At 47.5% G+C, this 22,664-nt stretch overlaps 1 long non-coding RNA gene across 7 annotated transcripts in view; it reads left to right on the top strand.

Moving 5' to 3' along the window:
• The window catches only part of LOC109499631, a 35,759-nt gene extending 15,844 nt beyond the window's left edge, over positions 1-19,915 (top strand). For 5 of the 7 annotated variants that reach the window (XR_006597698.1, XR_006597692.1, XR_006597693.1 and 2 more), the window contains 2 exons: positions 691-858; positions 13,059-14,096. This is a non-coding gene — a long non-coding RNA (uncharacterized LOC109499631). Of the gene's footprint in view, positions 1-690; positions 859-12,442; positions 12,508-13,058; positions 14,097-19,561 lie in introns of those variants that run through there. The other 2 variants (XR_006597696.1, XR_006597695.1) reach the window with 2 other exon arrangements.
• The last annotated feature ends 2,749 nt before the right edge of the window (positions 19,916-22,664 follow it).

The raw sequence follows: 22,664 nt of genomic DNA, 5'->3' as shown, positions 1-22,664 counted from the left end.
TTCTTGAATGCTTATCTTTTTTTTTTTTTTTTAATTTTAGAAACCGCTTTATTGGGATAAAATTCACATACCATACAACTCACCTATTCAAAGTGCACAATTCACTGGCTTTTAGTATATTCACCAAGTTGTGCACCCACTACCACAATTGATTTTAGAACATTTTCATTACTCCACAAAAGATAGCCTACACCTCTTAGCTGGCAACCCTCCCTCATTCCCCCATCTCCTCAGCCCTGGGCAACCACTCATCTACTTTCTGTTTCTTTCATTAAAAAAAAAAAAAAAAGAAGAATTTATTTTTTAAGTCATCTATCCACTCAACCTGGGGCTCGAACTTACATCCCTGAGATCAAGAGTCGCACGCTCCACTGACGGAGCCTGCCAGGTGCCCCTCCTTTACGTTTTGATAGATTTGCTTATTCTGGACATTTACATGTAAACGGAGCCATACGATATATGGTCTTTGTGTCTGGCATGGCTTCAAGGTTCATCCTGATATTTCGTGCTGACATTTCATTTCTTTTTATGGCGGAATGATATTCCATTATATGGCTATGCCACCTTTTATTTCCCCATTCGTCAGCTGATGGACATTTGAGTTGCTTCCACGTTTTGGCTTTCTGATCAAATAATTTCCATCTTTCTGTTTTCTGTCTCTTTCTGTTCCCTCCTCTGCACTTCCTGCAGTTTGGGTGCTGACTTTCCTGAACGGGTCTTCCATTTGAGCAGGAGGAGATAGACGTTGGAAGGGGGACAGCAGGCAGAGAGAAAGGGCAGCCCGCCCTCCACTGTTTGGCAAACGTGTATTTACCATGAGCGGACGCAGGAGCCTTGCCAAGGCCGAGGCCTCCACAGGTAAGGGGAGTCTGAAAGCATGGGGACCTGGGGTCGGAAGGAGCTGTAGGAGAAGGGATCCCTCCATCAGACTCCAGGCCCCCAGCAGCACCCCTGAAGAAAGTTCACCTGCCCCCGGGACAGAGCAATGTCCCCTGGGACATCATGGTCTTGGTGTACCAGAACTGCATCCCTTTGGGAGAAAAGACTGTCCCTTCCCACTCACCTCTTCCCTGATGTCCTATTCTAGTGGTTTGGAGATGGTCACTTCCGGACTATTGAGCTGCCCCTCTGGGGAATGAGACACTTGCTAGATTCCCCCTCTTTCGGGCAGCCCTCCCAGATCACCTTGGAGCCCTCTTCTTGATGGGTCTGCAGTGGGGGCCGCGGTGCAGGTGGGAACTGGCAAAGAGGGAGAAGCCTCAACATCACTTTGCGCTGGGCTGGGGGTGGGTCTGCCCACTGTCTTCTCACGGGGGACCCTGGGGGCTGTTTGCTCTGGGAGCAGCTTTAGAACAAAGGAGTAGAGTGTGCAAGTACCTGGTTTTCCTGGTTTTGCAGTTTTAGCAATTCCAGGGCAACAGGAAAGTCCCTGTCCATATCCTGGGCCTGCAGCCGGGCTCCTTACGGTCCAGCGCGCACACAGGTCTCTGGGATTTTGCCCGAGATTCTGCATCTCTAACAAGTTCCCAGCCGAGGCCTGTGCTGCGGGTCTGGGGACCACACATTGAGAAGCAAAGCTTTAGATAATGTTGAGGGGCGTTCTGGGAAGAACGGTATTACCTCAATCCCTAAAATCATAGTGGCTTAAACAAGTTAGAATTTCCTTCTCTCCATGGTCAGAAAGACCAAGGGTGAGCTTTTCAAGGCTGGTAGGCCAGCTGCGCAAATGTGAGGGACCCAGGTTCCTTCTCTCCTGTTGTTTTGTCATCCTTAACATGAAGTAAAGTTACTTTCTCAGGGTCACACAGCCAAGATGTGGCAGAACTACTGTTTGAACCCACATCTTCTTGCTTTAAATCCCATGGTCTCGGGGCGCCTGGGTGGCTCAGTCAGTTAAGTGTCAGACTTCGGCTCAGGTCATGATCTTGAGGTTTGTGAGTTCAAGCCCTGTGTCGGGCTCGGGCTCTGTGTTGACAGCTCAGAGCCTGGAGCCTGCTTGGATTCTGTGTCTCCCTCTCTCTCTGTACCTCCCCCGCTCATGCTCTGTCTCTCTCTCAAAAATAAATATTTAAAAAAATAATTTAAAAAAGTCCCATGGTCTCTGCTCAACCTTGTGTGATGAGTGATGGGCGGCCATCTAGGACATGCATCCAGTAGGAGTTCGTGGTCGTGGGGCATCAGGAGCAGGTGACTGTCAGGGATCCAGGCAGTGCCAGCAAGGCCTCTGATCAGATGAGCAATGGCTGGGTCCCGGGGACAAGTTGGGGACCCTGGGGATACTGGGGACTACCACAGTGTGTGTGGTGGGGGGAGTGGTAGTCAGAGAAACTGGGACTCCAGGCAGGGATGGAAATAGTGACCTCTCCCTGCCATCATCCCTGCTCTGACTAGCATCACCACAGGATCGTAGTACTCTTTGTTTTGCTTTTAATCACAAATTTTGAAATATTTGAAACATATGGAAAAATACAGAAAATGATGTAACAAATATCTATACTCTAACAAGGTTATTTGTTTGAAATATTTTGACTTATTCTGTATAATATGTATATATTTTAATTAAAACATTTTTAATGTTTATTTATTTGAGAGAGAGAGAGAGAGAGAACATGAGCAGGGGGGAGGCAGAGAGGAGAGACAGAATTCCAAGCAGGCTCTGGACCATCAGTTCAGAGCCTGATGCAGGGCTCAAATTCACAAACTGTGAGATCACGACCTGAGCTGAGATCAAAATTCAGACACTTAACCAACTGCACCACCCAGGTGCCCTTATATATATATTAAAAAAAAAAAAGTCATGGAAAAAAACTGAAGCCCACCCTTGACCTCCTTTCTCCTTTCTCTGAAGTATTCTTTCCTTCCCAAACATGCTTGACAACTTACCAAATAAGTATATATCTGCAAACAATGTTGCTTTGCGTTAGAAAATTCTGCATGAATGACATCATCACATTGCATATCATTTTGCCAGTCGCTTTATCTCAGCATGATGCTTCTGAGATCTATCAGTGCTGACTCGAACCCACTCCTTGTAATCTGCGTGTCCTTTATTTTCTGACGGCCACAATTTATCTACCTTCCTGCTAAGAATAGTTGCTCGCAGGAGTTCATGGTTATAATCTACGCCGCAGAGAACCTTCTTGAACATGACTCCCTGGACACACAACACAGAGTTTCTCTGCGGTTGTCATCTGGAGGTAAAAATTTGGGGTCGTGATGTTTATACATCTTCAGCTTTACTAAGAATCATCCAACTATTCTCCAAAGTGGTAGCACGAATTTACGCTCCCACCACCAACTACGATTTCTGTCTCTTCACGTGCTCCGCGAGGTGTATCAGTCTTTGCCAGCCTGTTGGGTGCAAACTGGTGTTTTCTTCTTGTTCGAATTTGCATTTCCTTCGTTACTAGTTAGCCTGAACAACTTTTCATGTGGACTGGCCATTGGTAGTTTCTTTCTTTGCAAGGCCTGTTTAGATCTTTGGCCTATCTTTCTTTTGGGCTATTTATCGTTTTCTTACTGGCGTGTAGGTGTCCTGGATAGCTTTTGTTGGTTACGCTGATTGCAGACATTGTTACAGCCCTCCGGTCATCTGATCCTGGACAGGGACTGAGGATCAGTGCCGGGATGGATTAGTGATGTCTGCCACAGGTGTGGGAGGGGAAGCTGCAAGGGCTTTGGGTTAAGGCAACAATGTGGAGGCCAGGTTATTAGAGAAGAGCCATTGAGGAAACTCCATCACAAGCAGAAGGCTCAGTAATGAGGCCAGAACAGGTCTAGGCAAGTCAAGCCAGCAGGTGAGGCCCAGGTCACCAAGGCAAACCTCTAAATCTTTCTGAGAGACCTCTGAGAAGCCCATGGCTAGAATTTCTCTAGCCCCTTAGAACTTCTCTCATTGAATTGAATTGGATACATGTATCCTTCACTAAGGGAGACTGCGGGGAGAGTGTCACAACAGATATATTGCTGTATTTGTGGAAGGGATATTGTTGAGGATGCTTTTTTTAAAAAAAAAATTCTTTTTAACATTTATTCATTTTTGAGATTGAGAGAGGCAGAGAATGAGCAGGGGAGGGGCAGAGAGAGACACACAAAATCTGAAGCAGGCTCCAGGCTCAGCACAGAGCCTGACATGGGGCTTGAACTCACAGACCATGAGATCATGACCTGAGCCGAAGTCAGACGCCCAAGTGACTGAAATACAGGTGCCCCGAGGATGCTTTTATTACATCACATGATGTTATCTCAAAGAGGACCAGGGAAGAAATCTCTCTCCCATGTTAGTACAGGAATGGCCAGCTTTCTTCTGAATAACCGTGTTGTATTTGTTTTGTATCTGATGATGTTATTACTTCCCTTTTTGCTATGGCCACCAGGAAACTCACAGCCCAATCCAGAGACCCATGGAGTAACAGGGTACAAGATTAAGGCCACTTTACCCCAATTTTGCCTCTTGTTTGATGCAACAAGTCTTGTTTTGCATGAGTTTTGTTTTTTTGTTTTGTTTTTTGGTTAATTTAGAATCCTTTTGAGATGAGATGGGGTAAAAATAATACCCCCCTCACTCTGCCACTGCTGTATTGTCTTGGGGTAGAACAAGGCCAGGGACTTGGAATGGGGGCTGGAGCTGAGAATAGGTGATGGGTGAGCTGCTGAGTAGTCCCAGAGAGAGAGGAGACAGGCCATTACACAGCAGTGGGAGCTGTTTCTAAAACACCTGGGCCTGAGCAGTGCCACATTTCTGTATTTTTCAAAATAAACTTAAAATTGGCTTGGAGCCACTCCCTACCTGGCTGGCAGAACAACTGGCAGGGGCTATTATTGAGTCTCTATCCCTATTATATCAGCTCATGTGAGAATCTGGAGTTTCCCTGGTCCTTGTCCTTGTCCCTGTTGCCGTGGGGCCTGGTTCTTGACCACATTAGGTCCTCTGAGAGGTCTTGACCACAGAGCCTGTGGCCACTGTTTGCAATGCCCTGTCCTGTCCTGCTCTTGAGTTCCACGACATGCACGCCTTTGTTCTGGACAAAGTATGTTTGTATGTTGAACCATCTTGGAAGATGGAGATACTATCTCTCTTCAGAGCAGAGGGCAGGTTTGTTTACTGTCCCATATTGTCTCCTTCCAGGGCAAAGGTTGGGCAGATTTGCTTGTAGTTCCTTATAAAAGACTTGAGTTCGCTAAGCCTGGGGCTCCTCAGCTGTGATGCAGACCCACTGTGTGGTGGCACCCACTTGGGCTGCTTCACATCACCCCCATGGGACTTGTAGGGCAAGAGGAACAGTGCAAACATGAAACTCATGATGCCCGCTCTGTTTTAAGTAATACAGTCCTTTGTCTCTGACCCACGAATCTCCTGTCTTCTGCCAGTCTCCATGAAATGGTGGCAGGCTAGCTTGTTAGCTTGCAAGTAGGGCAAAGCCTCAGACTTTTCATAGCCTTTCCCAGGGTCCTAATAAGTACTACCTGTAGTGGCCCCATGACATGCCTTTTGGCTGCTTGAGCATTAAAAATGTTTTAGTTATGGTAAGAGAAATCCATATCACATGAAAATTACCATCTTAGCCTTTCCAGCATCTTTTGACCACATTCCCTAAATTTGGAGAGGCCTGCCTGCTCCAGGAAGAAAGCAGAACCATGAGTCTTTCTCCCAACTAGAGCTCAGCCTCCTCCAATCAGATGCTTGTGAGGGGCTGTGAATGGCAAAAGGGTGGTAGGTGGGCAGGAGGGAGGCAGGCACCTTTCTTTTCTTTTTAATGTTTACTTATTTTGAGAGGGTGGGGAGAGCAGGGGAGGGGCAGAGAGAAAGAAAGAGAGAGGACCCCAAGCAGGCTCCATGCTGTCAGCACAGAGCCTGACGTGGGACTCAAACTCATGAACCTCCACATCATGGCCTGAGCTGAAATCAAGAGTCAGACGCTTAACTGACTAAGCCATCCAGGTGCTCCCTGGAAGTCCCTTTCTTGGTGAGGACAGTGGTGAGCTGGACTCTGGCTCTCAGGGATGTGGTTGTAAGTGGCTGAGGTTCTGATGCTCAGCCCCGGGGTCAGTGGAGTGACTTTGGGCTCCTCACCTGAACTGGTCTGGACTCTCCCTGTCAGCATTCCCCCCATGTTCCACAGCTGTCCACACTTCCTTCATCCTTTCATTTCTGCTCTTGGGCAGGGCGGCTTCCTATTTGGAAGCCAATAAACAATGGCTTCCTCATTGTATATTTGTGACTTCTCTTTCTCTTGGTCAATCTCACCAAAGGTTTGCCAATCTAATTGGTCTTTTCACAGAACCAATTTTGACCTCATGGATTTTCTCTCTCTTGCATTGTTTTCTGTCTATTAATTTCTGCTCTTATTTTTGTCATTTCCTGACTGCTGCTGTTTTTGAATTTATGTGGCTGTTCTCTCTGTAACTTGGACAGTTAATGTGTTATTTTCAGCCTTTCTTCTTTTTCAAGCTTTCAATGTGTTATGTTTTCCTCTTCTCATTGTTTTCACTGTATCCCCCAAGTTTTGATTAGTTTTCATCGTTTATTGTAAAATATTTAAAATTTACTGTTAATTATTTGACACATATGTTATTCTCGAGTATTGTTTTTCAAAATCTTTTATCATGGAAAACAAATACATAAAAGAGAAGAGAATATATAATGAACCCTAGGTACCTACAGCCAGGTCCAATTGTGAACATATGGCCATTCTATTTTCATCTATAGTCCCATGTGCTCTCCCAACTCAAACCTCGTTTATTTTGAGAGTGTGTTTTAAATGTATGGAAATTTTTATTTATTTTTTTGGTTAATGAGTAATGATGTAATTACATTGTGGTCAGAGACTACAGTCTTCATGATACTGAATTATTAATGTTTCTTGAGACTTGTTCTATGATTACCATGTGGTCATTTTGTGTGAATATTCTATGTATTCTTGAGTGTATCTATTTCATGTGCAGGCTGGTATACATGTCCATTAGATCAAGTTTGTTAATTCTGTCATTCAAATCTTCTATACCCTTGCTGGATTTTTTGTCTTCTTGATTTGTTAATGATTGAAAAAGGTCTATGAAGTGTTCTGTCATGATAGTGGATTCTTTATTTCTCTTATGGTTCTGTCCATTTTTTCCCCCATATATTTGAAAGCTAATTAGGTGTTTAGAGTTGTTATATCTTCGAACCAGTTTGACTTTTATCATTATGTAATGATTTTCTGGATCTCTGATAATGTATTTTATCTTAAAAGTGATCTTGTCTGATATTAATAAAATTACGCTAAGTTTTTTGTGGGGGGGGTGTTAATATTTGCTTGCTATATTTTTTTCATCCTTTTAATTTCAAACTTTCTTTGTCTTATGCCTTATAGGTGTCTTTTGTGAGCAATATATAGCAGGATTTTAAAAAATCCATCTGTAGATTAACAGAATGTGTTGTTGAATAATATATTAATGTCCTTCTTGAATAATGCAACCCTTTGACACTGGTTATCCTCTCCTGCCTGACCTAATTTTGTTCTGTACTTCAGGTCTGTCCTTTTTGATTGGCCCCCTCACACTCTACCTTATTGTTATTTTATAGGGTAGGGTTTGTTTGATTTCCCCCCACATGTTCCTCATTTGATTTGCTCACTGTTTCCTCATGCATTTCAGCCTCCTCTTCTGGGTTCATTTCCCTTCCTCCTGAAGTACATCCCTTAGTGTAGGTCTGATGGTATGCACTCTGGTTTGATTTTGTTTGGAACTTTTGAACAATTATAACATATAACCCATGTATAAAAAGGTGCACAAGACAACAATAGAATAATTATAAAATTAACACTAGACCCCCAATATGTTCCTTTTTAAATCATGCCTCAGTAACTATCCTTTTATGTTAATCATACCCTTGCTTTTCCTTATAGTTTCACCGATATATAATCTGATATAACAGAGGTTAGTTTTTGCCTACTTCGGACTTTATGCAGGTGGAACCATACTGCACGTGTTCTTGTGTGTTTCTTTCTCTCAGCATATGAGAACTGTATATGAGTATACAGTTCTAGGTTGTTGCATGTGGGTACAACCCACTCATTTTTATTGTCATATTGTATTTTACCATATAATTGTTTAAATGTTTATTTATTTATTTATTTTATTATTTAAAAACAATTTTTTTAACGTTTATTTATTTTTGAGACAGGGAGAGACAGAGCATGAACAGGGGAGGGTCAGAGAGAGAGACACACAGAATATGAAGCAGGCTCCAGGTTCTGAGCTGTCAGCACAGAGCCCGATGCGGGGCTAGAACTCATGGACTGCAAGATCATGACCTGAGCCGAAGTCAGCTGCCCAACCGACTGAGCCACCCAGGCGCCCCTGTTTATTTATTTTTGAGAGAGAGAAACAGTGCAAGCAGGAGAGGGGCAGAGAGAGAGGGAGACACAGAATTCAAAGGAGGCTCCAGGCTCTGAGATGTCAGCACAGAGCCTGATGTGGGGCTTGAACTCGTGAACCGTGAGATCATGACCTGAGCCGAAACCACAAGTCAGGTGCCTAACCAACTGAGCTACCCAGGCACTCTGGAATGTGTACTTTCTTAGTGGATTTATGTTGTTCATCACTTCTGGAGACTGCACAGTCATTATCTTTTTAAATATTTCATTTCCTCCTTTTCTCTTTTCCTTCTTTCTGAGATTCTGATAAATATATGTTATATTTTCTTACTCTGTCCTCCATGTCTCTTAAAATCTCTTTTAAACTCTTCATTTTCTTGCCTCTCTGTGTGTGCTGTTTACCAGGTGATTTCTTTGGTTATAGCTTCAGCTCACTAATTCTCTCTTCAACTGTCTCTAATATCTTTTCAGTAAGATTTTTGATTTCAACCTTTATATTGTTCATTTCTTTTTTATTTATTTATTTTTGAGAGAGAGAGGGAGAAAGAGTGGGGGAGGAGCAGAGAGAGAGGGAGACAGAGGACCTGAAGCGGGCTCTGCACTGACAGCAGAGAGCCCAACACGGGGCTTGAGCGCCTGAACCGTGAGATCGTGACCTGAGCTGAAGTCAGATACCTAACTACTGAACCACTTCGGCACCCCTATTGTTCATTTCTTGAAGTTCCGTCTTAAAACCCATCTGTTCTTTCCTAGTTGTTTTTGTCGAGTGGCTTCTTTGTGACTGCATGTTTTATTTCATAAATGTATGTTTTATATATTTTTATCTGAAAATCCTTTGATCTTCAGTCTTTAGGGATCTAAACCTGGAGTTCATTGTTTTTTGCTGACTCACAGACACAGTAACTTGCCTCCTCGTGTGCCTGCGATCTTTGTGAGCTCATTGTTGGTTTCAAATTGGTAGGAATCCTGTAGGTCTCGGTCGAGGATTGGGGATGCAGCCCTGCAGACGGCATTTGCTTTTCCTCTTCTGCTGGTACCAGGAAGCGCCATGATCTGGGGTTACTTCCTCTCGCCTTGAATGAGGGACTCCAACACTCCCCTTCCCTGTTTTGGGCTTGGACCAAGCCTCAGTTTCCCAGTAACAGGAGGAAATTTATCTGGCTGCCTGCTGCCCCAGCCCTGGCCAGCCCCCGGTCCCTTGTCCCAGAGGGGGTGTGCTTAGGGACATCCCCTATCTCTTGTCAGATCAGTTACATTTCAAATAAATATGTTTTTCAGAGTTCAGCTGTTCTCCTCAGCCATGATGCTATAATGCCAGAAGCAGAAGATTCCTTATAGTCTCTAACAATTTCCTTTTTATGTAAACCACCCCGTATGGGTTCTGTTGCCTGCACTAAAGGCCACATATTAGGAGTGCTTTTCCCCTGGTATAAAGTGGCCATCTACCTTTTTGTCCACAAGAAGAGCAGCCCCCTCTTTTGGAGAACTAGTGGTTTCTCTCCCAGCCCAGTCACATGCCCTGTAATTACGGAACTCGGTCCCTCAGACTACAGGGTGAGTCACATGACCCAAGATCGCCAGTTAGAGTCCTTCCCCGGGGAATTCTGAATTTGAGTGGAGGCGAAGCTTCTTCCTCTTGGGGGCATCATAAGGGTGTGAGCTCAGTAAGGCTGCAGTCTCACTTCCCATGCGTGGGGATAAAGCCTGCAGAGAACGAAGCCAAGGTGCTGAGGGACAAAAGAAGATGCAAGAGACAGTGGGAATCATGTTACTCCTGTGCTATCTGTGGTCTGACCGCGTAAGCCAACACATCTTCCCGTGCTGCTCAGGTTTTCTGCCTTTTACATTCTAGCCTCTTACGTGGTGAGGTGATAGATGATTATTACTTTGTTTTCTGCCTTCTTGTGTTTTAAAAATGCTTTACCATCTGGGGGCGCCTGGGTGGCTCAGTCGGTTAAGCGTCCGACTTCGGCTCAGGTCATGATCTCACAGTTGGTGAGTTCGAGCCCCGCATCCCTGGAGCCCGCTTCGGATTCTGTGTCTCCCTCTCTCTCTCTTCCCCTCCCCCGCTCATGCTCTATCTCTCTCTCTGTCTCAGAAATAAATAAACATTAAAAAAAATTTTAAAAATGGCACAAGAACAGACCTTCAGATCAATAGAATTGAATAGAGAATCCAGAAGTGGACCCATAAACGTATGGGCAACTAATCTTTGACAAAGCAGGAAAGAATATCCAATGGAATAAAGACAATCTTTTCAGCAAGTGGTGCTGGGAAAACTGGACATGAAGCGACATGAAGAATGAACCTGGACCACTTTCTTACACCATACACAAAAAATAAACTCAAAGTAGATGAAAGACCTCAATGTAAGACAGGAAGCCATCCAAATCCTCGAGGAGAAAGCAGGCAAAAACCTCTTTGATCTTGCCTGCAGCAATTTCTTAGTTAACATTGTCTCCGGAGGCAAGGGAAACAAAAGCAAAAATGAACTACTGGGACCTCATCAAAATAAAAAGCTTCTGCACAGTGAAGGAAACAATCAGCAAAACTAAAAGGCAACCGACAGAATGGGAGAAGATATTTGCAAATGATGTATCAGATAAAGGGTTAGTATCCAAAATGTATAAACAACCTACCAAACTCAACACCCAAATCCAGTGAAGAAATGGGCAAAAGACATGAATAGACTCTTCTCCAAAGAAGACATCCACATGGCCAACCGACACGTGAAAAAATGCTCAACATCACTCATCATCAGGGAAATACCAATCAAAACCACAATGAGATACCACCTGACACCTGTCAGAATGGCCAACATTAACAACTCAGGCAACAACAGATGTTGGCGAGGATGCGGAGAAAGAGGATCTCTTTTGCATTGTTGGTGGGAATGCAAGCTGGTGCAGCCACTCTGGAAAACGGTATGGAGGGTCCTCAAAAACTGAAAATAGAACTACCCTATGACCCAGCAATTGCACTACTAGGCATTTATCCAAGGGATACAGGTGTGCTGTTTCGAAGGGACACATGCACCCCCATGTTTATAGCAGCACTATCAACAATAGCCAAAGTATGGAAAGAGCCCAACTGTCCAGCGATGGATGAATGGATAAAGAAGAGGTGGTATATATATATATATACAATGAAGTATTACTCAGCAATCAAAAAGAATGCAATCTTGCCATTTGCAACTATGTGGATGGAACTGGAGAGTATGATGCTAAGTGAAATCAGTCAGTCAAAGACAAAAATCATATGACTTCACTCATAGGAGGACTTTAAGAGACAAAACAGATGAACATAAAGGAAGGGAAACAAAAATATAAAAACAGGGAGGGGGACAAAACAAAAGAGATTCATAAATATGGAGAACAAACTGAGGGTTACTGGAGGGGTGGTGGGAGGGGGGATGGGCTAAATGGGTAAGGGGCATTGAGGAATCTACTGAAATCATTCCTTCACTACATACTAACTAATTTGGATGTAAATTTTAAAAAATAAAAAAATAAAGTTAAATTACAATGTTAAAATAAAATTTAAAAAATTAAAAAACGCTTTACCATCTAGATATTTTAAAAAATAAAACAGCTTTATTATTATTATTATTATTATTATTATTATTATTATTTTAAGTAGGCTTCATGCCCAGCATGCAGCCCAGTGTGGGGCTTGAACTCACGACAGTGAGATCAAGACCTAAGCTGAGACCAAGAGTTGGATGCTTAGTCAACTGAGCCACCCAGGTGCCCCCTAAACAAAGGTATTATTAAAAAAATCCTTGGGGGTGCCTGGGTGGCTCAGTCAGTTGAGCACCAGACTTTGGCTCAGGTCATGATCTCACGGTTCATGGGTTTGAGCCCCACATCGGGGTCTGTGCTGGCAGCTCAGAGCCTGGAGCCTGCTTCGGATTCTGTGTCCCCCTCTCTCTCTGCCCCTCCCCCACTCACACTCTGTCTCTTTCTCTCTCTCTCAAAAAGAAATACACATTAAAAAAATTAAAAAAGAAAAACACTTGCATTCACTTTTTTGGTGAAGCAAATAACCTCACCCTAATTGGTTTTTGTGAAATGAAATCTCCACAGGTTAGATTCAGCTAAAGCAAGGACCCGTCCAGTGGGCAAGGACTTGCGTGTCCATTCTGTTAATGGTGAGTGGGACACATAGCTTCCCCAAGAAAAGCAGCCTGGCCTTGGTGATGCCAAGTGTCTGTGGTGGCCCTGATGATGGGGCAGTGGCTCTGGGGCTCCCCGCCCCTGGTGCCACCCCCTGGGGCCTCTGCCTGTGAGGTCTACACTCTGCCTGGAGTGTAACATTTGAGGGGCTGTCTCAGTCGGCTGGTGTCCTCGGCACCCAGCACTAAACTGGCAAGAATTTTTTTTTTCCCCACCCGGCCACCCGAGAAATGTTTTGATGAAGTGAGCTAATCCAGACCTCAGATTCTCAGTCAGGCATCCCATATCCTTCTTTGACGGGTTCTGACACCAACAAGCCGCGTGGTCTCGAGCAAGCCTCAGTTTCCTCTTCTGCAACATGGGCTTCATGTTTGGTCTTCTGCAGGGTTGTAAGGATTAGACAGAGTACAGAGCCAACATGGAATGAATTACGTTGACGGGGGAGGAGGAAGGCCTCGATGGCGGGGGCTGACAACCTCGGGATGGGAACAAGGATGCTGAAAGGCACTTTTCCTGTTGCACTTAGGAATCAGAGTTGGGACGACGGAAGAAGGAAGCATTTGGCTTCACATTCTAGAGAAAGAAGACCCTACTGGGCTGCAGACTCCCCTCCAGGGGCTGTTGGAAAGCGGCTGGACCTCTTCTGCTTCTCCCCAACCACTCTGCCACTCTGCCAGTTACCAGTTACCAGCAGGGACTATGCAGTCACTGAAACCAGCACCCTAGGGAGGCCCAACTCTGGACACCAGCAACACAGAAAGGAGACGCCGACACCCCAAGGAGGTGATTACGCCAGGCGGGCAGCGAAACACAGAACCTCTCGTCTCTCCTCTCCCTCTCTTCCCACACAGCCTTCCCCCACCATGAGCGTTTATTAGCTGTGAGGTGTTTACCTTGTCACTAGATGGAACTGGGAACTGGGTCTTTTTGTATCTGAAAGTCACCAGAAAGCCACAGGACTTGCCAAGATGGTCAGAAGGGATGGGAAGGGGAGGCTGAAGGTTGGATTTAGGGGAAAATGGCTACACCCCCACCCTTCACTGAGCTGAGCACCTTGGGAGCCAGTGACCAGAGCAGCTTCCCCGAGGGCACCCATTCTGTGTCCGGAGAGCCCAGCTGTGCAGGGGCCCTCGGTGAGGGGCGACACAGAATCCAAGGGATGAGTGGCTCCCGGAGTGAGGCTCAGCCCTTGTCCTTGCTGGGTACCAAGCGGCAACTGCTGTTGTCATCAGGGAGCTCTCCTAGGTTGGCAACGCCATCCAGGAAGTGCTATCCCGGGGGGCCGCCCTCCCTCCTGCCCTCCTGCCCTCCCTCTCCAGCGTCAGGCCCCGGGCCAGAGGGAGCCGACAGCAAAGGTCCTTGGAACCCAGAGGAGCAAATCCCCTGGACTCAGTGAGGAGTTGGGAGGTCCGGGCCAGGGTGGAGACACAAGGCGGTTCTGAGCCCAGACCTGGCTGAGGGCACAAGTTCAGGAGGCAGCAGGGTGGTTTCCCATGCCGCTTTTGTAAGGCCTTGTAACTTAAGCCCCCAGTCTGCAGAGTGAATAAAGGCGGACCTTTTTTCAGAGGTGTGTACATCGGGTGGAAAATGTTCCTGAAGACAACCTTCCTGAGCCCCGGTCTCCTCGGAGAAATGAGTTGTGAGGGATAACGAAGTAGTGCACAGTGCCTGGGACGCTGTAGGTGCTCAATAAATGGCAGGTTTTTATTCTACCTCCTCCCTTCACACCTGCCGCCTTCCGAGCGCCTTGATGGGGAAGGAATAGGCAGAAAGGAGAAACGACAGGCTTGAAATGACCAAAAGGGGTGTGGGAGCGCCCTCTGTTGGTCAATAGTGGAAGGTGGCAGAGGGGGCTGCCCCGACCGCTAGAGAAACGGATCCAAGTCTTCCAAGGGCCCAGCGTGGGGGCCAGCTGAGGTCGGAGCTGTCCCATCCACTGTCCTGAGATCCCTCATGGGGAGGAGAGGGGCAGCTTCTGCCTCTGTAGGGACAGGTATCAGTAGCCACCCGTGCACATTTGCAGTGGCAGGGACACCCAGCCCCCAAACCTGACATTCGCACTGTGAGGGTCTCCGTGGGTGGAGGAGGGCGGTGCGCGAGGTGAGGGAGGAGGCTCCGCCTGGGCCCGAATGCCAAGGCGCCTGGTCTCAGACGGTGGCTTTCCCTCTCCAGCCTGTTTCCTCCCCCACCAGCTAGATGCCCCCCGCCACCTTCGATGCCCCCCACCAGCTAGATGCCCCCCGCCACCTTCGAGATTACAGTGGTTGGCCTCAGCCTCCTACTCCATCCACGGCTTCCCAGTGAGAAAGAGACGTTCACTGCCGCCTGATAGCTGTTTTTCAGAACAGTTAAGTGACTTGGCCAAGGCCAAGCTTTGTGGTTGTCTCGGATCCAGGGCCCATGCTCCAAGGCCTGCGTTCTTCGTGCTGCCTCTCACGGAGAGCCTCCCCTCTGCCCACCACCCACCACCAACCCCCCCCCCCATCTTTGGCCCTGCCCTGCCAAGTACTCCTCCCTGCTGCTCCCTTTGCCTTTGGCCCTCTTGGCTTTGCGAATGGGAAGGAACAGAAGCCCCCTCCTGGTGGTGCACAGAGAAGTCTAGTTAAGGGAAGGGAGGGACAGACACGGCCAGGCCTCAGGAAGGGAGCTCATTTCTTCCTCCTTCTTCCCTATGACACGCGGGAAACATCCCAGTTCACGAACTGTAGGTCTAGACACACCATGAGAGTCAGATTCTCTTTCTCTCCTGTCCAAGTTCCTGGGAGAAAACGTCGGGCTGGGTGCGAGCCCACTGCTATGTGTGTGTGTTGGGGGGAGGGCAGGGGAGACAGCCCCAGAGTGCTCACCACAACAGACTTCTCCGAGGTCTGGAAGTCTCCTTCGTCTGCCTGGACGGCTCCCACTCACCCTGTAAACTCACCTTCCCTGACTTCACCCTGGGCCCAAGCCTGGCGCTTTTCCTCGGGGTTCCCAGGGTATGCTGCCGCATGGTGGACAATGACTGCTCAGAATCTCAGGGCGCCTGGGTGGCTCAGTCGATTAAGCATCCAACGCTTGATCTCAGCTCAAGTCTTGATCTCAGGGTTGTGAGCTCAAGCCCCACGTTGGGCTCCACGCTGGGTGTGGTGCCTACTTAAAAAACAAACAAAAACCAAAAACCACACACACACAATCTCCCTGCTCTAGGAACTCCTTCCATAACACGTACAGCAGCCATGTTCTTAAAAAAAAATTTTTTTTGAGTTTATTTATTTTTGAGAGACAGAGAGAGACAGAGCCTGAGTGGGGGAGGGGCAGAGAGAGAGGGAGACACAGAATCTGAAGTGGGCTCCAGGCTCTAAGCCCAACGTGGGACTCGAACTCACGAGACATGAGATCATGACCTGAGCCAAAGTCAGACCCTTAACTGACTAAGCCACCCAGGCGCCCCTTGGGAGCTATGTTTTAAAACTACCACAGAAACTTCATAAATTTAATGCCGATACACTAATATTACCTAAAACACAGTCTCTATTTGAGGTTGTCCCAATAATGCCCTTTGTAACTCTTTTTTTTTTTAAGTTTATTTATTTAGTTTTAGTAATCTCTACACCCAACGTGGGGCTTGAACTCAGGACCCCAAGATCAAGAGTTGCATGCTCTTCCAACTGAGCCAGCCAAGTGTCCCCTTAACTCTTTTTTAAAAATCCAGGAACCAGTCAAGTTCATGTAGTGCATCTAGTTGCCAGGACTCTGCTATCCTAGGACGCTCCCCAAGCATTTTGTCTTTCACGACAGTGCCATTTTTGAGCTGTCTTGTAGAATATGCTACGTACGGTCCACATTTGTCTAGTGGTCTCCTCATGAGCAGATTCGGGTTCAAGTAATCCTGGAGAGAACACTACCTAGATGGTACTGTGCCCTTCCTGCAGCACACCTGGGCCTCATAATGTCAGTTTGTACCTTCTTCCCTGGGAATGCTGAGCTACCTCGCCAGGTAAGGTGGGGCCCACCATTTTCTCCCGGGGAAAGGTACTGTTCCTCTTTTGCTAGGTTTTATTAAGATTTACCCCAGGGATGGCCATTCCACATCTTTTCTAAGTACTTGATATGCCCCTTCGATATGTAGATTATGTTGCGTTATTTCTAGAAAGTTCCTTCTTTTGGGGGCCAGGGATTTCTATTTTGTTTGATGTTAGTTCTTTGTTTTTCTTCTTCGGGCACTCCAGTGATGTGTATGTTGTACTCCCTTTGCCTATCTTCTTTAACCATCTTTTTCTCTTTGGCACTTTTTTTTTTTTTTTTTTTTTTTACTTTTTACTTTGTTACTGATTTTACTTTTGTTTTCTTGGTTCTTTTCATTCCTGGTATGATATGAGTGCCTCTTATTATATTTTCAGTTGACTTTAATTTCTCTTGAAATTTGCTTTTCACTTCTGAGAAGATTTTGACTTTTTTTCCCCTTCAATTCCTTTCCTGATTTTTGTTAACTCTTATATCTGCTTCTAATTTTTTGGCCCATTTTTATTTGATGTTCCCAAATGCCTGATTTAAAGTATTTTTCAGGGGCTCCTGGGTGGTCCACTCGGTTTTATGCATCTGACTTCAGCTCAGGTCATGATCTCACGGTTCGTGAGTTCGAGCCCCGCATCAGGTTCTGTGCTGACAGCTCGGAGCCTGGAGCCCGCTTCAGATTCTGTCTCTTTCTTTCTCTCTCTCTGGCCCTCCCCCACTCATGCTCTGTCTCTCAAAAAACAAAACATTAAAGTGTTTTTCATCTCTGCAAATGATTGTTTAAGAATACTTAGTCCAAAAGGGCTAGTATCCAAAAGGGCTAGCTCACCAAACTCCACACCCGAAAAACAAATAACCCAGTGAAGAAATGGGCAGAAAACATGAATAGACACTTCTCTAAAGACATCCGGATGGCCAACAGGCACATGAAAAGATGCTCAACGTCGCTCCTCATCAGGGAAATACAAATCAAAACCACACTCAGATATCACCTCACACCAGTCAGAGTGGCCAAAATGAACAAATCAGGAGACTATAGATGCTGGCGAGGATGTGGAGAAACGGGAACCCTCTTGCACTGTTGGTGGGAATGCAAATTGGTGCAGCCACTCTGGAAAACAGTGTGGAGGTTCCTCAGAAAATTAAAAATAGACCTACCCTATGACCCAGCAATAGCACTGCTAGGAATTTACCCAAGGGATACAGGAGTACTAATGCGTAGGGGCACTTGTACCCCAATGTTTATAGCAGCACTCTCAACAATAGCCAAATTATGGAAAGAGCCTAAATGTCCATCAACTGATGACTGGATAAAGAAATTGTGGTTTATATACACAATGGAGTACTACATGGCAATGAGAAAGAACGAAATATGGCCCTTTGTAGCAACGTGGATGGAACTGGAGAGTGTGATGCTAAGTGAAATAAGCCATACAGAGAAAGACAGATACCATATGTTTTCACTCTTATGTGGATCCTGAGAAACTTAACAGAAACCCATGGGGGAGGGGAGGGGGAAAAAAAAAAGGTTAGAGTGGGAGAGAGCCAAAGCATAAGAGACTCTTAAAAACTGAGAACAAACTGAGGGTTGATGGGGGATGGGAGGGAGGGGAAGGTGGGTGATGGGTATTGAGGGGAGCACTTTTTGGGATGAGCACTGGGTGTTGTATGGAAACAAATCTGACAATAAATTTCATATATTGAAAAGAAAAAAAGAATACTTAGGTCAGGGATACCTGGGTGACTCAGTCAGTTAAGCATCTGACTTCACTTAAGCATCTTGATATCATCAGGTCATGATCCCAGGGTTGTGGGATGGAGCCTCGTGTTGGCTCTGTGCTGAGTATAGAGCCTGCTTAGGATTCTCTCTCTCACTCTCTCTCTCTCTCTCTGTCCCTCCACCACTCACGCTCATGTGTTCTCTTAAAAAAAAAAAAAAAAAGAATATTCAGTCCAGGTTGGAGTGTTGTGTCAGAGTTTTCCTCCACCTGGTGGCGTTTTTCTGGAGGAAACTTCATCAGCTGAAATATTTTTCTTTTTTTTTTTTTTAATTATTGAATGGGCGCCTGGCTGGCTCCATCAATGGAGCGTGTGACTCTCGATCTCAGGGTCAGTGGCGAGTTTGAGCCCCACCTTGGGTGTGGAGATTACTAAAATAAATAAATTGGGGCGCCTGGGTGGTGCAGTCGGTTAAGCGTCCGACTTCAGCCAGGTCACGATCTCGCGGTCCGCGAGTTCGAGCCCCGCGTCGGGCTCTGGGCTGATGGCTCAGAGCCTGGAGCCTGTTTCCGATTCTGTGTCTCCCTCTCTCTCTGCCCCTCCCCCGTTCATGCTCTGTCTCTCTCTGTCCCAAAAATAAATAAACGTTGAAAAAAAATTTAAAAAATAAAATAAAATAAATAAATTTAAAAAACTTGAAAAAATGATTAAGGTATAGTTGACCCACAGCGTTACATCAGTGTCAGGTGAATAACACAGAGATTTGACAGTTCTGTACATTACTCAGTGCTCGCCATGGCTAAGTGGACTTGTCGACCACACATGGCTACAATATTATTGGCTGTATTCCCTATGCTGTACTTGTCATCTCCGTGACTTACCTATTTTAGGACAAGAAGTTTCAGCTGAAGTGTTTTGATTCTCATTTTCTGTGTTTTTCTTCCTTTCTTCTTATTTTTAATGTGTATTTATTTTTGAGAGAGAGACAGAGTGCAAGTGGGGTAGGGGTGGAGAGAGAGGGAGACACAGAATCCGAAGCAGGCTCCGGGCTGCGAGCCGTCAGCACAGAGCCCGACGCGGGGCTCAAATTCATGAACTGTGAGATCATAACCTGAGCCGAAGTTGGATGCTTAATCGACTGAGCCACCCAGGCGCCCCTCCGTTTTTTTCTTATAGCGGAACTGTATGGATGTTGTCTGCTCTGCGTTTTTCTGTTCACTCTGAAGTATCTTTTTTTGGCGGGGAGGATCGATGTGTTTGTGGATTTGGTAATTCTTCTTGTTTCCATAAGCTTACTCCCTTCTCTCCATTCCCCAGCAAGGCTCCCAGGGCCACCTTCCCCTCCCCGGTCGCCGCTGTCACCCAGAACTGGTGCCTTTTCCAGATGGCTACTCTGGCCCCGCGCATTCAGCAACACCTTCCTTTCAATTCCAGCAGAAGCCAGTGCTCTGATCCGCTGGGCATCAGACCTATTCGAGGTATTTCCCACCAGGGCACAGCTCTCTCTCTCTCTCTCTCTCTCTCAGGATCATTGTATTTGTGTCCCCAAGCAGGTTCTTGCTGCCCTCTCTTCTTTTGCACGGAGTCTTCCCCTGACCTTCTCTACTCTGTGAGGTTCAGACCTTGTTCTGTCACGTTCAGAGCTTGCTTTCTCCTCTCAGCTATAGACTGAAGTTCGCAGAGCTCTGTTTCCTGGTTATGCTGCAGGCCGGGGGGGGGGGGGGGCCGGGGGCCTTTATCGCCCTCCTTGTTCTTCGGCACGGCAGAAGCACATGTGCAGAGGTCTGGATTTTGGCTGCTGTCATTATCCTAAGGGAACCCGGAACCCGGCTCAGGTCTTCTTAGGGAACTGGCAGTGGCCGCTGGCAAGTTCCACAGGAGCTGCCAAGCCAGTTCCTGGTATTTATTTTTGTTCACGTTGGCCAGAGTTACTCTATTGCTTGCACCCAAAGAATCCTAGCTGTAACATCATGTTTCCGGCCACCTGGGTGGAGCTGGGTTGCAGGGAGAGGCAGATGGGAGCTGGAGGAGCTTCGGAGCCCAGATTTTAACCATCTCGAGGGCCCCAAGATGGGGTATTTCTGGGAACTGGGTGGCTTCATAATCCTGGGTATTTATTGACACTTTTACTGAAGTAAAACACACTTTCACGGAGTGAACACACCGATGCCATCAACATCCAGATGAAGGACAAAACATCCAAGTCCTCGGAAGCCCCCTCATGTCCCTTTTGGTCACCACCCCCCGCAAAGGTCACGCCGATACTCTGACTTCTCTCACTATAGGTTATTTGTTCTGTGTTTATACTTTGTATGAATGGAATCACCAGAATCACACAGTATGTATACTTGGGTCTGGCTTCTTTTTGCTCAATATTATGACTGTGGGTTTCACCCACGCTGTTGAGTAGATTTGGGATCTATTTTGGGGATCCATCCAGCGCCCGTGGAACCACTCCCTTTATCTAAGGAGCAGAGTTGTGACCGAGAGCCCTTGAACTCGGGTGGGCCCCAGTGTGTGACACCCCCCCCCCCCACATGCCCCTTGCCATTTGCACTTCCAGATTTGGAAACAGCTCTTTTCCTGGAGTGCCTGCCCGCCTCTGCTCTCCACTCCGTCCCCTTGGAATGCAGTCCTTGCGCCCCTGGAGGACATGGCCGGACTGTTAGTAAAAATATTATACAAATAACAGTGTGTGTTAAAGGGCGCCCGGGTGGCTCAGTCAGCTAAGCACGACTCCAGGTTTTGGCTCAGGTCATGATGTCCCAGTTCATAAGTTTGATCCTGAGATGGGCTCTGCACTGACAGCATGGAGCCTGCTCGGGATTCTCTCTCTCTTCCTCTCTCTGCCCCTCCCCTGCTCATGCATTCTCTCTCTCAAAACAAGTAAATAAACTTAACAACAACAACAACAACAGCACATGTTAGTGATAGCCTCTTTCAGTCGTGTGTTGTGGTAGTTTGCAGGGGCGTAGCACGGGGGTTGATCCCAGCTCTCTGTTAAGCTCTTCAGGATGGGGACCCCCCCCTCCCCACCCCGATGTGCCTCTCAGGACCGTGGTGAGGATGACAGGGACTACCCCATGACAGAACTTGCTGGTCATCGCCGTGCCCGTGATGCCGGATGCTGACGTCTTGGACATACTCAGACTTTGCATCACCCTGGATGACCGAGGCCCGGCCCTCCCACAGGGTCTGATTTAATAGGTTTGGGATGCGCCCAGACATCAGTTTTAAAAGTCCCCAGATGACTCTAATGTGCCACAGTAGGGTCGGCCAACCACGGGCCTGGCACCTAGTGGGAGGGCAGTAAATGTTGACTTTGAGGGTTCGAGCCCCGCATCCCGTGAGCACGAGCCCTGCTTTGGGTAAAACACGAGACCCCCAGGGTGATCCCTACTTCTCTCTCTCTCTCTGTGCCCCTCGCTCACTTGCGCCGTCTCTCTCAAATAAAAGGGCTGCAACTTGCAGGGAGAGAGGCGAGGTGTGCAACTTCCTGTGGCTGGCGCCCCTCTCACTCCCTTTACAGGCCTCTTCATTGTACTTCCCCGTTCCCCTTGCGCTGCCTTCTGCCACCTAGGAATCCAGGACATCCCTCACCTGCCGCCTCCTGCCCCGGGTCAGCCGGCGTCCCTCTGGACTTTGCTGGGCGTCAGAAGAGGCACCCCTCCCTCCCCGCCGTCAGAGCAGGTGAGCTGGGCTGCACAGGAATCCGAGGGGGCGGCGGCCCAGCTGGGAAGCAGCCCTGAAATAGACCCCTCGCCGCCCCCGCTGCCTCCTCCCGGAATCTGCTCAGGTGAAAAACAGGCCTCTCAATCCGGGTGTCTCACCGGGCGTCGTCGGAGGGAGGAGGCGCCGAGCCCTACCCGCCGCGTAGATCCGGCCCGAGTCCAGCTCAGATCCGTGCAGACCCTACCCGGGCCGGACCAGCGCTGCAGTAAGGGCTCTCGGCCACTGGGCGGCGCTGGCGGTCCGCGCTGGGGCTTAGCGTGCGGCTGGTGGGGAGGGAGGGCCACGGCGGCCGCTCTCCTGAAGGGGAGGCTCTGCGCGCCCCTTCCCGCCCTGGAGGGCCCTCAGATGGGATCTCCCTGAAATTTGGGGGTCACATGGGGCCGAATGGGGGCTTCCTGAGAAGGCGCGGGTGGCGAGCGTGCACAGGCCGGGGCATACACCCTTCTGCAGGAGCCAGCAGGGAGAGAAACGGGGCCACCCTCCCAGCTGCTCCCCTGGTTCTTCGTTTTGTCCCACGTTTCCCACCTGCTTCCTGAATTCGGAGCTTTGGGATGGAGGGAGGTCAAGAGCATCTGTCCATCTAACCATTCATCTGTGTGTCCACCCACCCATCTACTCAGGCACCAGGGGTTCCCTACAGGCGGTAAACCCACTGCACACAGGAAATAGAGGGGTAAGAGATCCTCCT

Source organism: Felis catus, chromosome B2, assembly GCF_018350175.1.
Source record: "Felis catus isolate Fca126 chromosome B2, F.catus_Fca126_mat1.0, whole genome shotgun sequence".
Taxonomy (NCBI): Eukaryota; Metazoa; Chordata; class Mammalia; order Carnivora; family Felidae; genus Felis; species Felis catus.
This window is presented reverse-complemented; position numbering and strand designations above follow the sequence as displayed.